The sequence below is a fragment of the Mycteria americana genome, chromosome Z (assembly GCF_035582795.1).
Source record: "Mycteria americana isolate JAX WOST 10 ecotype Jacksonville Zoo and Gardens chromosome Z, USCA_MyAme_1.0, whole genome shotgun sequence".
Classification (NCBI taxonomy): Eukaryota; Metazoa; Chordata; class Aves; order Ciconiiformes; family Ciconiidae; genus Mycteria; species Mycteria americana.
The window spans coordinates 22,074,441-22,090,063 of NC_134396.1; the positions used below are offsets into that span (position 1 = coordinate 22,074,441).

General features: G+C 48.7%; 1 long non-coding RNA gene across 1 annotated transcript in view; it reads left to right on the forward strand.

Moving 5' to 3' along the window:
• Positions 1–13,215: 13,215 nt before the first annotated feature.
• Positions 13,216–15,623, forward strand: part of LOC142421981 (uncharacterized) — an 85,390-nt gene continuing 82,982 nt past the window's right edge. The window contains exon 1 of the long non-coding RNA XR_012779022.1: positions 13,216–13,349. This is a non-coding gene — a long non-coding RNA (uncharacterized LOC142421981). The remainder of the gene's footprint in view (positions 13,350–15,623) is intronic.

A 15,623-nucleotide genomic window follows, 5' to 3' on the forward strand; every position in this document is an offset into this window, starting at 1 on the left:
TATACCTCAATCGAATCCAGCTGGAAAGAAAATTCCGGTAGGAACAACCTTTCCTTGTAGAAGCATCATTCAGCAGAAAATACAAAGATTTGGGCAGCAGAGGTGTCGGTCTGTCTTTAGGATAAATTGTATCTGTTGCATGGGTAACAGGCAACAACTTGCTTCCTAACTTCTTTTTTCATTCAGTGTCCATGAAGAATGGCAGTGGGAAGCTCAGTGACAGCAGTGGCCTCCTTTCTTCCTCCAGTGTGTAGACATAGAGCAGAAACATGCCTCATTCTTGAACGACACACTGTCTGGGTGATTCAAGACTAGGGAGAGTTGCGTGTGTCCGCACTAGTTAGGTCCAGGGCTAAACTACTGAGGCTGTCACAGGGGAGCCAGCAAGTGAGGCAATGAACCACATCCTGGTCCAGACATTCCCATGGGCATCTGTACACTTACATGCCAGTAAGTGTACCATAGCTCACTTACTCCTTGCATTTACCATCAGCAAGTACCGGCTTTAAGGTGTGTGCTGCTGGTTCTGGGGCTGGAACCCTTTAGCTCAGCACGAGTGTCTCTCTGTTCACCACCCCAGCTGTGCCGCATCCCACTGCAACCGTGCAGCGGCAGGCTGTGACCGGCAGCATCGATTCTGTACACAGCCCCATCGCCCAGCAGAGCACAGCTGATCCAAATCAGGTGTGAGCACACACTCACATGTCTGCCAGTGTGCAGACAACATGTATACATAAAGACTCCATGCCGGCTGTGAAAAGACCAACAATAATGCCCAGAAGTATAAACTAACCTGTCAACATGTTTTGAACACATTTGAACAGTCAAGGCGGGTGCTTTTGGTCAGCACTACTGATCCTACATGGGCAGCCCTAACACTAGGTTTCCTGGTTTGCAGAACAACAGCCATAAAGAGAGCACACCTTTCATACCACATGAAAAAAATCACACGTTCACAGAATCACAGAATCATATAGGTTGGAAAAGACCTTTAAGATCATCAAGTCCAACCGTAAACCTAACACTACCAAGACCACCACTACACCATGTCCCTAAGCACCTCATCCAAACATCTTTTAAATACTTCCAGGGATGGCAACTCAACCACTTCCCTGGGCAGCCTGTTCCAATGCTTGACAACCCTTTCAGTGAAGTAAAATTTCCTAATATCCAGTCTAAACCTCCCCTGGCGCAACTTGAGGCCATTTCCTCTTGTCCTATCACTTGTTACATGGGAGAAGAGACCGACCCCCACCTCTCTACAACCTCCTTTCAGGCAGTTGTAGAGAGCAATAAGGTCTCCCGTCAGCCTCCTTTTCTCCAGGCTAAACAACCCCAGTTCCAGGGGCTGGAGATTCTCCTCAGCTCTCCTTTTGCTGCTAATGTATTTGAAGAAGTATTTTTTGTTGTCTTTTATGGCAGTAGCCAGATTGAGCTCTAGCTCAGCTTTGGCCCTTCTACTTTTCTCCCTGCACAACCTCACTACACCTTTGTAGTCCTCCTGAGTTGCCTGCCCCTTCTTCCAAAGGTCATAGACTCTCCTCTTTTTCCTGAGTTCTAGCCAAAGCTCTCTATTCAGCCAGGCCGCTCTTCTTCCCCGCCGGCTCGTCTTTCGGCCCCTGGGGACAGCCCGCTCTTGTGCCTTTAGGACTTCCTCCTTAAAGAATGTCCAGCCTTCCTGGACTCTTTGCCCTTCAGGACTGCCTCCCAGGGGACTCTGTTGACCAGTCTCCTAAATAGGCCAAAGTCTGCCCTCCAGAAGTCTAAGGTGGCAGTTCTGTTGACCCCCCTCCTCACTTCTCCAAGAATCAAAAACTCTATCATTTCGTGATCACTCTGCCCAAGACGGCCTCCAACCATCACATGGCTCACAAGTCCTTCTCCGTCGGTGAACAACAGGTCCAGCGGGGCACCTTCCCTCATTGGCTCACTCACCAGCTGTGTCAGGAAGTTATCTGCCACACACTCCAGGAACCTCCTAGACTGTTTCCTCTCTGCTGTGTTGTATTTCCAGCAGACATCCAGCAGGTTGAAGTCCCCCACAAGAACAAGGGCTAGCGATCGTGAGGCTTCTCCCAGCTGCTTATAGAATAGTTCATCTGCCTCCTCATCCTGGTTGGGGGGTCTGTAACAGACTCCCACCACAATATCTGCCTTGTTGGCCTTCCCCTGATTCTTACCCATAGACACTCCACCCTATCATCACCATCATCGTGCTCTAAACTATCCAGACACTCCCTGACATATAGGGCTACCCCACCACCTCTCCTGCCTTGCCTATCCCTCCTGAAGAGTTTATAGCCATCCATCGCCGCACTCCAGTTGTGCGTTCAAGGCTTCAGCAGGCACGACTGTGAGTAGCTGTAAGCCACACTTGTGCTGGGTAAAGAGAAATGCAGTGTTGTCACTTACAACTGGCAGGTCTGGGTTACATGACCTCTCTCTGGAAGCTGAATGCTTCCTCATTAGTTTTCCCACTGATGTGAAGACTTGGAAAAATGAAAGCAAACGTTTTAATTCCTTTTTTTTGTTTTTCCTTTTTGTCTGTTTAAAGTATCATCATCTCAAATATTTCAGGAAGAGGAATTAAAGCTTAGCAGACAGCCTGACATAGAGCCAGCTAGGACTCTTTAAGGTGTTATAATCTCTCAAAGCAATGCTTGTTATGAAAATGAAGAACATGATAACAGTGTTTTACCGTGTTTTACTGCACTGCAGTGCAGCTGCCTTCTGGGAGACAGAAACACATACAAGGAGTGTTCATAGGGTGTTGCCATTAGTGCTGAATTTGGGAGCAGGGTAATTTGGGGAGTAGCTCAGCTGACTATGTTTTAACGACCTTTTAAACCAGTTAAATGAAGTGATTAAAAAATAATCAACGGGTCTTGATAAGTCATTTCAGGTTGGGTAATGCTCCAGTCTAATCAGTGCACTGAAAGGAGAAGGGGCCCCTGTCGAAAAAGTCCCTTTTGGTTACATGAATAAAGGCAATGCACACTCACAGTAGAGCTCAATTAGCATTTGGGAAGGTAACAGTAAAATCTGGCACTGATTGAGTGCTTGACATAGTGAATTGAATAAGTTACTGTGACTCCTTATGTTCTCAGTGAGGAATTGGTTTAAGTGAAGCGTTTTTATTCAAAAACTGACTGTTTGCCAAGTGTTCAACAATTAAAAAACTAACCTTGATGAAGTTTTTTTAAAACAATGTAGTCACTCAGCATTGCTCAGTAAAAAATCCTGAAAACATCAAACTAAACATTTAGCTGATCGGAACAAACAAACCAAAAACCCGAAGACCCTCAATAGTAGTTTTTCTAGGATTAGTTTACCCAGCCTTGAAAGTTGTAACATTTTGTTCTTCTTGTCTGTTCTAAGCAATCTGCTGCTTTGCACCCTTCAAAACAAAGTTTTCCCTTTAGGAAAAAAAAGGCAAAGTTGAATTATACTTTTTTTTTTTAATTTCCCTTAATGAATTTACACAGCATGTGCTGTGAGGTCCAGAGCTAAGCGTGCATGTCGTCCCGGTTACTACACAGATGCACTGTTTATAAGCTATATTCCTTCTAAATGGAAACAGTTGTGAGAGGAAAAGTTACTCTGTACTTGTTTAAGTGCCACGTGTACAGAATGAAAAGATACCTAAATGCAAATGTAAATGCCCTAAATCATTACACACTTTTTTCCCTATGCTATAAAATTGATTTTATATTTCTGTCTATCTGTGGATCTAATACTTCTTTTAGAACTATTTATTTTTACAGGAATAAGGTTTTTCCATATCTGCCTCTATTCACAGAATATTTCTAAACACGTATTAGATGCCTACTAGGACTGGTGAAATCCAAATTACAAAAAAAAATTAAACTCTAATAACCAAACGGACAAGGTATTTCAGCTGGATGGCAGCAGGACTATGTCTTGCACTATTTAACAAACACCTGTAAAACAACTGGAAGGGAAGATTTCTTACCACACACTTCTGGCTTTCCCAAATGTGAACGTCTGTACAAATTTCTGTTCCCCAAGGAGAGCTACAGGAAAAGCACACTTAGCATTGCTGATACATCTAGAACTTGAAAGTGCCAGAAAGCTATCTTAAAACCTCAAGCAAACAAGTGTTTCTGGACTTAATAAACAGTGAAGAAAGGAAGTAGGCACAAAACCATACCCTTTCCTTTGTTTGCAGGTCAACTTTAAGAGAAATGAACAATCCCTTCTCAGGTATCAAAGAAAGGTTGGAAGTGTTCCTAAAGGAGTGTGTTCCTTCTTGAGTTAAGGCATAAAATCCTGGGCTCAAACCCTAAACCCTCGGGGTGGCATTTTTCCCAGTGGGGGGAAGGGAAGGGAAGGGAAGGGAAGGGAAGGGAAGGGAAGGGAAGGGAAGGGAAGGGAAGGGAAGGGAAGGGAAGGGAAGGGAAGGGAAGGGAAGGGAAGGGAAGGGAAGGGAAGGGAAGGGAAGGGAAGGGAAGGGAAGGGAAGGGAAGGGAAGGGAAGGGAAGGGAAGGGAAGGGAAGGGAAGGGAAGGGAAGGGAAGGGAAGGGAAGGGGCTGCCAGCAAGAACAGCTTTACAAAAATTAAGCTGACAGTGCTTGCCTCAGAGGTTGGAGATTTCTTGGCAGCCTGGAAGGATGCCATTTTCACTGTAACTTCCTGCTGCCAGCTTTTAACATCAGGAGAATAATATTAAATCAACAGGGTCTAAAATATTTCAAAGTGGTTGGCTTATGTAACAGACCTCAACCATTGATTAAATTAGGAAGAACAAAACTCTTGTAATCTGGGGCAGGTTAAAGAGAATAAAACCAGTCCTCCATGACTGTGTAGAAAGGATTACTCAGCTCAGGTCCTAGAGAAACTCAGTTGCCCCCAAGGCCTGCTGCAGCCTAGGACAAAGGCTGCAGCTGAGTGAAAGAAATCCATCCATAAAGAAATAAATAAGCAATCAGAGAGCAAAAGATTAAAAACCCAACACACTGCGGGGACAAAGGGAGTAGTACCATGGAAATGGAATTAAGGGCAGGTTAAAGCACTGAATGCATCTCACTTTCTAGACCGTGTGGGGCACTCAGCACCAAATCAAGGGCTGCTGTGCTTTAATGGAAGCTGTCAGGCAAAAAGTAATCACGAAAGATTAAAAAGTAATAATAATAAAATAGTGAAAACTCTAATTTTTCTAATAAAAATATTCTTAGGTTTGGGGAGGATTTTGTGGATTGGGGGGGGGGGGGGGTTAATGCTGACTTCCTGGATTTTGCTAGTTTCCGTCAAGAACTGGGGAACTGCAAAAGCACCAAACAAAAGGCACACTATGCTTTCCTGTTGTTCCTTTGAAGGAGGCAGACTAAGTGTCAGGACTGTTACTTCCAGTGAGGGTTTCAGGACGGCTGGGAGCAGCAGCACGGCCCTGCACACCTCCTGTGGTAATGGGTGCCGAGAGTGACTGCTGGTTCCATGCCCTGTGCACAAAAGGGATACTGTGGACAGAAGTTATTCTGCCTGGAAATACAGTCACAGACAGGTATAGTTTGAGGACACAGAGGGCACAGACAGAATGTCCTGTTATTTCTGCTAATTTTGGTTCACTGTCAATCTTCTCCATTACTAACCAGTGGAGGATGCACCCAAATGCACCCACCAGTGGCTTCGCAGTTGCTGGGATCCTGCTCACGAGCCAGGCACCATCACCAGGACACTGACCCTGCGGCCCCAGCTGCCGTCCCGGCGCTCAGAGTGTTTCACTCATGGAGGCAATCTTCCTAGAAAGGCCAGCTAAGCCTTCCTTCACTGCTGATCATTCCCACAGCCTGGTAAGGAAAAGCATTTAACACACAGTATTCGTGGCTGCAAAACGAGCTTGTTTAATCCTCTGTTTAACTTCAGCAGTTCCCTTTCAAACAGTTCCCATCTCTGCTCTCCACGACGCTGCTGTAACTCACCCCCTGCCCAAGATCCCTGTACCTGACCACTGTGAACCTACGCACGGGTTGAGCAGGACAGGCCAGCATAGGAGGGAGCGGCCACGAAGGTGCCAGTGTGGCTCTCAGCTCTGCAGGCACAGCTGCAGGAGAGCACTGTGGGACTGCGCAGAAGAGCTGGGACACGCCAGCATGTGCCACCGAGGGAATGCTCATCGCCACTGCTGGAAGGAGGGCGGAAAACTGCCCAAACCCAAGAAATGCCTTGGGGATTAACACATTTTCTGAATCCTCAGCAGCGCTCTGCATCAGTAGAATACCAAAGTGCACTCACTGCATCCAGAGAGGAGAATTGCACACCATGCATTAAAAATGGGGACTCTTCATATGTTCCAGGATGGTCTGAAACAGTGAGAGGGTACCTGTGTCTATATAACAACTGCCAGATCCCAGATTAAGCCTCTGGCTAGCAAAAATAAAGCAGTAGGTCAGCTTAGTTTATGGAGGAATCTATACTTACTGTCTGTGCCAGGTTGTGTTGTCAGGAGGTACACTGGAAGGCTGAAGACTTCCACTGGTAGTCATGAGTTTGTTGAAACATAAATATAGTGTTATTAGACCTGGCATGCTGTTCAGCTCGTCCAGTTTCCTACCCGTGCAGCAGCCAGTATCAGATGCTTCAGGATGAAGAATCTCTGTGAGTTATGAGAGAGGATCTACATCCACCTCCAGCACTATAAATCACAGATTAATCAGCAAGGCATGCATTTCAAGAACAGCTAAAACTTTCCCCGGTCTTTGCCAAAGCAGCTTCACACTGATATCTGCGAAACAGGAACAAAGAACCTGTTCTCTTCTTCAGCTTGATCACTGGTCAAGGTGAGACGTTTAGTGTTCAGAGTTGTCACTGAATAACCATCAGATGAGCCCTTAGTTCTTAAGTCAGTCAGCAGGCAAGAAAAACAGGAGAAGATAGCTTGACCACCCTTCTCAACAAAATGCCCAAGTACGTCAAGTTTTTTTGCTTGCACTTTTACAGTCAAGGCCCTCCATATCCTAATCACATTATTAAAAAAAAGGTACCATGCCACTAAGTTAAAATTCCCTTATGAATTTGAAACTAGGATGAAGGTTGAGAAACCCCAGCTTAAGAGGACGACTGACTAATGAATTTGATGAAATCAAATCAGCATCACATAAATCAAATCATCATTTATACAAAGTAAATTAATCTGTCTGTGCATAAGAGTGGTCCTTGCTAGCCCATTTCTGGCACAGAGCACATTTTAATTTGAGAATTTGCAGTGTACAAAGACAGAAAGGAAACTCCAAATGTCTCATATGTAAAATGCATGGGTCCTTCAAAGTGTCCCTTAGGTCCTATCTCTCTCCTGCTGTGGAGCCAAAATCCATGATGAGGAAGGAACTCCTCCAAGAAGCCACACATGAGGGAAACGAATACTGGGGTCGTTAATTTCCTGATTCTGCCTTTCCCTGGGGTGAACATGCACAAATCTAGGATCACGCCAACTGAGTCTAACTTTGGGAGTTCATTTAACAAATTCCTTGCTCTAGCAAGAAATTGCCAAAGCTTTTTATCTCCTGCTTTCTTCCTATAGTTGTTGCTTTTTTCCTTTACTATGGGTCTCAAGTTTGCTGGTGGGGTGCTGTGAAATGTTTTCTGCCTGCCCTGGCATGTGAGACAGGTATCCTGTGAACTCATCCAAGCCAACTCTCCCTCTCATGAGTTGGCACGTGGACCTGCTCATCTCCCCCAGCACAGGTGTTGGAATAGACCTTTGGTGGTAACTTTAGGTTTTAGCATGATTCCCCAATGTAGTTCTAGACCACAGCTGCTGTATGCACATACCCATTAAGGAAATTATGATATTAATCTCTCAGACAACTAATGGCAGACATCAAGTCCAAGTAAAGCTTTTTGTGGAGACTAAGCTTGGTAATACAACTGCATGATGCTGTTGATTCAACTTAAACTGCAGTGGCCTCTTCACCCAGCTCAGAGGTAAAATAAAGGTCTGGGAGCTCTGGAGAATCAAGCATTCTTTAAAATATTTCCGTCATAAAAGGTAGATAAAATCTAGAAGGCAAAGTTATGGCAACTTTTCCTCTGCCTTATTAGAGCTGGTCAGACCTTGGGGAGTATAGTATTTTGACACTGCTCCTTTAAAGATAAGGGGAAAGGCAAGTGCTAAATTTCATCTAGTAAATGATTTCTGGAGTTGCATTCCTGTGCATTCATGCACAAATCAAGAACACTGTTGTGCCTCCAATATCTGTAGGCCTAATGGTGAGATCCAAGACAATGTGTGACAAACAGCAACACATACCCTCCAGCACTGAAAACTCAGATGATGGAAACTCAGCCGCATGCTGCATCATTTCATTCCACTTTGGACGGACAGGCAAGCATGTGGTACTATTTCCAGGCTGCCACTGATGTGAGTCCTGAACCAGGGCAGAAAAAATGCTCTGCCTTCTTTTGTGTTTGTGTAACATGCCTCCTTTGCAGATGGTGCTCCGAAACAAGCCATGTGGTGTGATTTGCTAGTGGTGTGCTACGCTGAGAAAAGAGCGACGGTGTGTACACCTACTGAAACCACTGCTTCCCTAAAAGCAAGTCACAACAGTAGAGGCACAGAGAGAAAAAGCTGGGCTTTTACAGGCTTGCCAGTGGAGAGGATTAATCTCTCAGCTGCCATGCCCACTGTGTGGGGTCATTCACACCAGTGCAATGGGTTACCCCTCCTTTTCACAATGGTTTGCAGAATATTCAGGGCAGCAAAGGTCCAGTGCTTTTAAAATTGGATTTTACTTAATTCCTCAGGTTGCTACTCAGCTTTGGCAACCGCAGCTGCTTGGCAGTGACTGGCACTTCAAAGTGTCCTTCACAGGCAGAATTGCACCCCAGGCCCCTGACGGGAGATGCTCCCAGCAGTGCAGCCCTGCCCCTCTCAGCCCCTCTCCCTGTGAGACCCCACAAAGGCTGGGAGGAACTGGCAGGGGCAGGGGGTCGTAGTGCTCTGGTCAGGCTTAGGCAGGTGCTGTGAGGCCAAAGCTTCTTTTTGGTAAAAATAAGGGTTTTTTTTTCAGGTAAGTGGTATTTCTAGACTGGACAAAATAAGGCACAGGAAAGCATTGCCATTTCCTATGGAAAGAACATTTCAACTTCTTGTTTTGTTTTGGCAAAACTAGAATTATTCTGTTTACAAAATTTTAATGGGATTGTTTTGCTTAGAGGGCAGGGCTGTTTCCACTACCCCAACAAATCAGGTGAAGTTTGCTGTGGCTTCAGGGGCTTCCCTGCAGCTGTGAGCCTTGTGGGACTGGAGGCATCTCAGATTTTGGGGATGCTGGGGGAAGACAGGAGAGGGGGGCATTGTGCAAAAAGTGAGTTAGCCTCAGCCTTTTCCACCCCGTCCCGCTGAGGAGCTGCTTGCTGTGGAGCCATAGGTGTCCATCCCAGTTAGAGGAAGACCTAAGGGAACTCATCTGAGATAAGTGTGGCCTCTTGTGCTCCTGTATCGCTGCAGCTAAGTGAAGAATTGCTGCCAAATCAGCAGCAGAGGGAATGTCTGATCCCTCTCCTTTGCACCGGGTATGGGCCACGGCTGGGGGTGGGGTTGGTGCAACCTGCCTCTAAGTTTAGCCCCCAGACCACCCGCATTCAGCTGCACTTCCAGCCTCCGAGGCTGCTGATGTATAACTCTCATGCTCTAGCAGCCCCAGGGCTCCTGAGTAAGCTGTAAGAGATGTTCAACACAAACCAGGTTTCAGGCATGGTGAGTGTTAAAACCCAGAGGGATGGGTCCTGAGAGTCCCCAGGAACTCATTCTGCCTGAGCCCCTGGTCAATGCACCAAAAATGACATTGGGTGGGATGATTTCTCTCAAGCCCTTCTTGTTTTTAACGTAGGTGCTATGTGTGCATATGTTTTATCTGTATTTTGTGTAACCTAAAATGCCACAGAAAACTCTGCCAAAGCATACACAGTATTTATCTGGGCCAGATCCAGGTCATGGAAAAATACAACGTGCTCTCTCTCTTCAAGTATTACCTTTACTTACTTCTGGACATGCCACTTATGATTACCTACTCACAGACATGGGGCAACTGGCTTTTTGAAGGAAATAGGTGAGTTTGGGTTTTTTTGGGGGAGGATGGGTTTTTTTTTTTGCTAAATGTTAATGGCATGTCCATTTCCTACCTGCCAGAGCAAGTCCCAACACCCCAGGAAGCTCGAAAAGCCTTGCAAAAGCACCTATTCCCTGCTCTGTGCTTCTTGCTGGTGCTTGGTCTAGGCGAGGCAGACTCACTCACTCCCACAGCCCTGGGTGGACAGTGGGGGCTGCGCAGGCACCTCCGAGGGTGACACGGCCAGTGGCAGTGCCCCAGCCAGGGCATGCCCAGCTGGGGAGCAGCACCCTGCTCCTCACTGCTCCCACCTGTGGACGGGTAGGAACACACCGACATCCTCATCCCCCTCTCTCCTTGAGGCTCTGCTGGGGTTGGTTTAGACTGAAGCCAGCTCCTCTCTTCAGTGCTTTACAGGGAGTCTATAGAGCATCTGTGTCTGCTCTCCCATCCTCCCCCATGTGCATGTGCCCAGGGGGCCGGGGCGGACGGAGCAGAGCGGCAGGTGCTTACTGGCCCTCCTCACTTTCTGCTCCCTTATATCCCCGCTCTGCCCCATTTGGCAGATCCTCAGGCTCCCGGTTAGTGCACTTTGCAAGCTCTTTGCAGTGCCACACAAGCCCCAAGGAGCTGAAGGGTGACCCAAGACCTGGTAGTTTTAATTGCACCATCAAAGAAAAAAGCCCCATCTACTGCATGACCACACTGAAAGTCTTTTCCTGTCACCCGTATGCAGGTAACGCAACAATTGACTTCTTTATTTAATTTCACTTGTTTAAACTGTCAAGAGCTGGCAACTCCTGAAAGAAAGGATTAAGTGGGAGAAGTGGAAAGAGCCCTATCTGCTTGCTCTGTTCATTGCCGTAGTCTGGAGTGCTTTCATTCTGTGTTTATACAGTTTCTGGTACAACATGGTCCTGACCCAACTATTCGGATGAATAAACTGATGCTAAAGAGTTGTTTGCTGGCCTGAGTATACTTTCTTTTTGGTCGTTAATATAAATAATGGTAAGTGGTGCTTACACTGTTGTCTCAACTATTTCTTTCATCAGTCCCCCATTTTTTCTAGGGTTGGTAACTCAGCCATAAAAAATAGCCTCTGGATGAAAAGTTAGCACTGTCAGGATTAATAATTATTAGCATCTTAAAGAGCCACAGGGTCTGGTCACAGATTTGGACTGCAAATATTTCTAAAAATATGTGCTCTTGAACTAAAATGTATAAAAGCTTCTCTTTTTTTTAGCAAAAGCTTAGTGGTTTGAGAGATGGTTATATCAATGTCATAGCAGCTTTACTTACAAAAATACTTGATGTGTTTTAATTTCTAAAATGTTTTAATGGTTTCAGAGATTGCAGAAGAAATACTGGAAATGATTTAGATGGAAATATCACCAAGCCTGTTAGCTTTTTATAGAACAAGAAAACCCTACCATTTGTTTTCTGCCATTACTTGAGTGTGGTCCACTGGGAAAAACAGACAGAGAGATTTTCAAATTTCCTTAATATCCTCCTTGCTCTATTCTGGAATCAATAGTCATCGAGCCAATCTTTGCTGGTCTCCATTCATGAGCTTCAGGTATCATGTCTGCAAAAAAAAAAAATCTGGAAATATGCAGAGTTTCAGCAGAATTACCCAGGGAAAGGCAGAAGAAAAGCAGAGGAAAGACACAGAAAGAAGGAAATGAGAAGGGAGGTGCCAGTGTTTGACAGCAGGCTACAGGGAAAACCAGAAAAAGCAAGGAGACATGTGCCACAGTTGCGTCCTTTTGTGCTGTGAAGTAACTCAGAATAATCACCTTGCAGGGTCCCACGTCCAGATCTGGAAAAGAAGACCAAGTGCTGCCACACTCCTGACTTTGCTGAGTCTCCTGCATCTTGCTTACTCCTGGCCTGTGGATTCATTTGCTGACCTCTCTGTGTTTGGGAGGGACTGCCCAACTCCGAGCTGTGAAACCCTTCCTGGCATCACCACAAAGCCTCTGAAGCGTTTGCTCCCGTGGATCTGGGAGCCCCGGGGCAATGAGGATAGCACCTGAGATAAGAGTGGGAGGAGTGAAAGAAACCGTGCATCAACCCATACCGAATATTCAAACTGTTAAGCAAAAAACTCAAGGCTCACAAAACAGGGACTACTGTAACCTTTCACAGCTGAAAAGGCTTTAGAGACAGCCTGTTCTGGCCAGTGAAGGTCAAGGCACAAGTTTAAAAACACTGCTTCTAAGCTGAGATTCACAAAGCAATGCAGAGGGAGCTGATGCACATTTTGCTCTCCTTTGAAAGCCTTGGCCGAGGACCCCATCCAGGTCCAGGCCCGCACAGCAGAATAGCTGGCAGCGGGTGGGCACATTCTGCCGAGCCTCTGACACCGAAAAAAGCGTTTCCCATGCCAGCCCCCGGTGGGGAATCCCAGGCCCTTGGCAGCGGGCAGCGCCGGCCTTGACCAGGTATCGGATCTGACCCACAGCCTGCCGAGGCCAACGCCCCTTTTGCGGGCTTCGAATCAGTCCCTCCAGCCCGAGCTCGGGGGAGACTTCACCTGGGGTAGCCCCAGACGGGTTTCCCAAGGATGCTGTATCTTCAGCCGCAGCCCCGACGGCAGCCCTGCTCTCCCTGGCAGGGAGCTCCCGCACCCCGCTGACCCGCGCTGCTGGACGGAGGCGAGAAAACTCCTCTCGGCAGCCGCCGCCGGCCCTCGCCCCCCGGCGCAGCCCCGGAGCTGCTCGGGGCAGACGTGCGGTGCCCACGCCGCGCCGGGGACCCAAACCGGCCCGAAACCGTCCCCCCTCCCGCGGCGGGCAGAAGGGTTGCATCGGGGGTGCGCTGAGGTGCGGAAGGGCTGCGTTGGTGGGGGCTGGGGGTTGCGCTGCCGGGGGCGCGGGAGGGTTTGCGCCGTCGGAGGGGCATGGTCGGGGGCTGCGGAGTTTGCGCTGTCCAGGGGCAGAGGATTTGCTGTCGGCGGGGGGGTGGAGGATTTGCACGGCTGGGGGTGCGGAGGGATGGCCCTGGGCGGAGGGACAGCCCTGATGGGGGGGGGGCGGGAGGGCCGAGGGTGCCGGCGGGGGGCTTGGAAGCGCGCCTTGTTGATTTTGGGCAGCGCGCAGCCGCAGTGCGGGCCGCCGGCGGGTACAAAGCGGCTGCGAGAGGAGTTTGCGGGCTCCCGGCGGTGCGGGCTGGCGGGGGGGGCTGGAGTTTTGCGGGGCTCCCGAGCGCCCCACCACCGCCTCCCCACCCCCCCGCCGGCGGCCGCGGTGGGGCCCCGCCGGGGAGCGGAGCCCGGAGGTGAGCGGCGGGCGGGGAGGGGGAGGGGGATGGGGATGGGGCGGCCGGGGGCCTGCGGGTCCGTCCGGCGCGGGGAGCGGGCGGTCTGCCGCGGCGGTGCCGGGGGAGCGGTCCGCGGGCGTGCGGGAGAGCTGTGGTAGCGGTACCCGCTCCCGGCTTGAGTCACGCTGCGTGGTTTCGCCTGGGGGGGCACGGAGGGGCGTGTTCCGTGCGTCGCTACATCCCCTCTCTCCTTCGGAGCGGCAAAGGTGCGTCCCAGCCCGCCCCTTCACAGGGTGCTGGTCTGGCCGGTGAGCCCCCCGGAGCAGCCGCGGTACGCCCGCTCCGAGGGGCTCCCCTTCACAGGGTGCTGGTCTGGGTACGCCCGCCGCAGGTGTCGGCGGTTCCCCCCGGCCCTGAGCGCTGGCTGCCTCCTCCCTGCTCCTCGGGGGATGGAAGTGCGGCCGGGCGGGGTGGGGAGCGGCTGTGCGGGGGAGAGGAGGCAGAGCGGGTACCGGCGTGTGGGGCTGGGTCGCATCCACGGCGGGAGTTGTGTTCGTCGGTGCTTCGTTTAAATGGACTACCTTGGATATAGGCTAACGTGTGAGCTGGCACTTTAAAAAGACAGTAGAGAATGCTCTTTTTTTTGGGGGGGGGAGGGGGGGTAGAGTGGGTGTCTTGGGCTTTGATGCTTCGCTTATGAATATGCCTTAACTTCGGCTGCTCTTCATGGACCTCAAAAAGCTCTTAAAGACATCCCTAAGTATTCGAAAACTGTCTTATTTCTTCTGAAACAAAGAACATTGTAAGGCCCTATAGCTTGATACACAGTTACGTGTAAAAATTGATTCAGGCATAATTACAAGGCTCAGTAACGACCGTGACTTTCTTGTGACTTCTTTGGCCCTGGGTTTCACGTAAGACCAAGCTAAGTTTAACTTTCCTGTACTGACGTTAAGGTCAGGCGTAGTGTGCTTTTTGTTAAATCAAAGCTCTCAAACATTTAATTAACAGCAGAGCCCATCTGGCAGTTCTGTAGCTTAGTTGACAACCTTGCATCTTGGCTAGCTGAGAAAGGTGACCATGACAATTTGCTGATTAAAAATATCAGATGTACCTTACCCTTTTATTTCACCCCTTTTGGCAAGGTGACTGGATCTGATTAAAGGTTGTGTAGGTGCATGTTGTGAAGAAAGGAAAATATGAGATAAGTGAGAGGAGGCTGATCAGGTTAATGTGAGTTTTAGAAAGGCTGAACTAATTTATTAAGTGCCCAAGGTGTGCAAAGAAAGCCCTGACATTTTCATTCAGGTGGGGTTTTAAGCCCTTGGGAGTGCTGCTTGTGTCTTCAGGTCTGGAGTCAGTTTTCCAAAGGGAGCGGGTGCCAGTGGGGGACAGTGGGGCTGGCTGGCAGCAGTGGGGCTGCCCCCAGTCCATGCTGCCAGTGCCATCTTTGAAGTCTTGTCTCTTTTCTGGCTGGGAACACCTGCCTCATATTAGTGACTGGGTAAAATGGGATCTTACCCCAAAACTGCCTCCTCAACAGACGACCAGGTGTTGCCCTATGGTAGGGAAGCCTGGGTCCTGCCTCCCTCCATTTTGAGTGAGAGAGGTTCCAGCTCTAGTGTATGAGGCATGGGGGGGCTTGGGTGTGGGAGCTTGTTGCGTGAGCATCCCACACAGTGCTGGGTGTGGGGAAATGTGGGTCATACCAGTGCTGGGGGCAGCAGCCCCCAGCAGCATTACAACTCCGGCTGCCAGAGAGCAGCTTGGGCAGAAGTGCGGGTGGATACAGGCTCTTGTGAGCCTCTAAATCTGTGACTTTGCCAACTCTCTGCTTGGTGGGATTTCATGTCACGCTGCACTCTTGGTTTGTTTGTCTGACATCACAGTGACGTTTTTCCCTTTTTATTGCCAGAGCTCTAACTAGATGGAAATTTATCAGCTGAGGTGGATGGTTCTCTAGTGGCAAACACGATACTGCCATTAAATAAATTACTGATGACCACTCCAGGTAATTTGGTGACAACTTCTGCAGCACTCCAGCCTATATGGGAGTCCCCAGTGTCTTAGTTTTTAAGTTTGTACACACCTGCTTTCTTTTGAGATTAAGCTTTACTTCAAAATTGCACTGGAGAAACTGAGAATAAAACGGGGTCCTTAAATTGAAAACTGAATGTGGATTGTTTTTAGGTGGCAGTTTAGTGGGTCTCTTTGAGAGCCACCTCCTTGGGAGAACTGGCAATGGAGGTATTTCTCATACCATGAATGACTTCTGTATGAGATGAGTCTGTT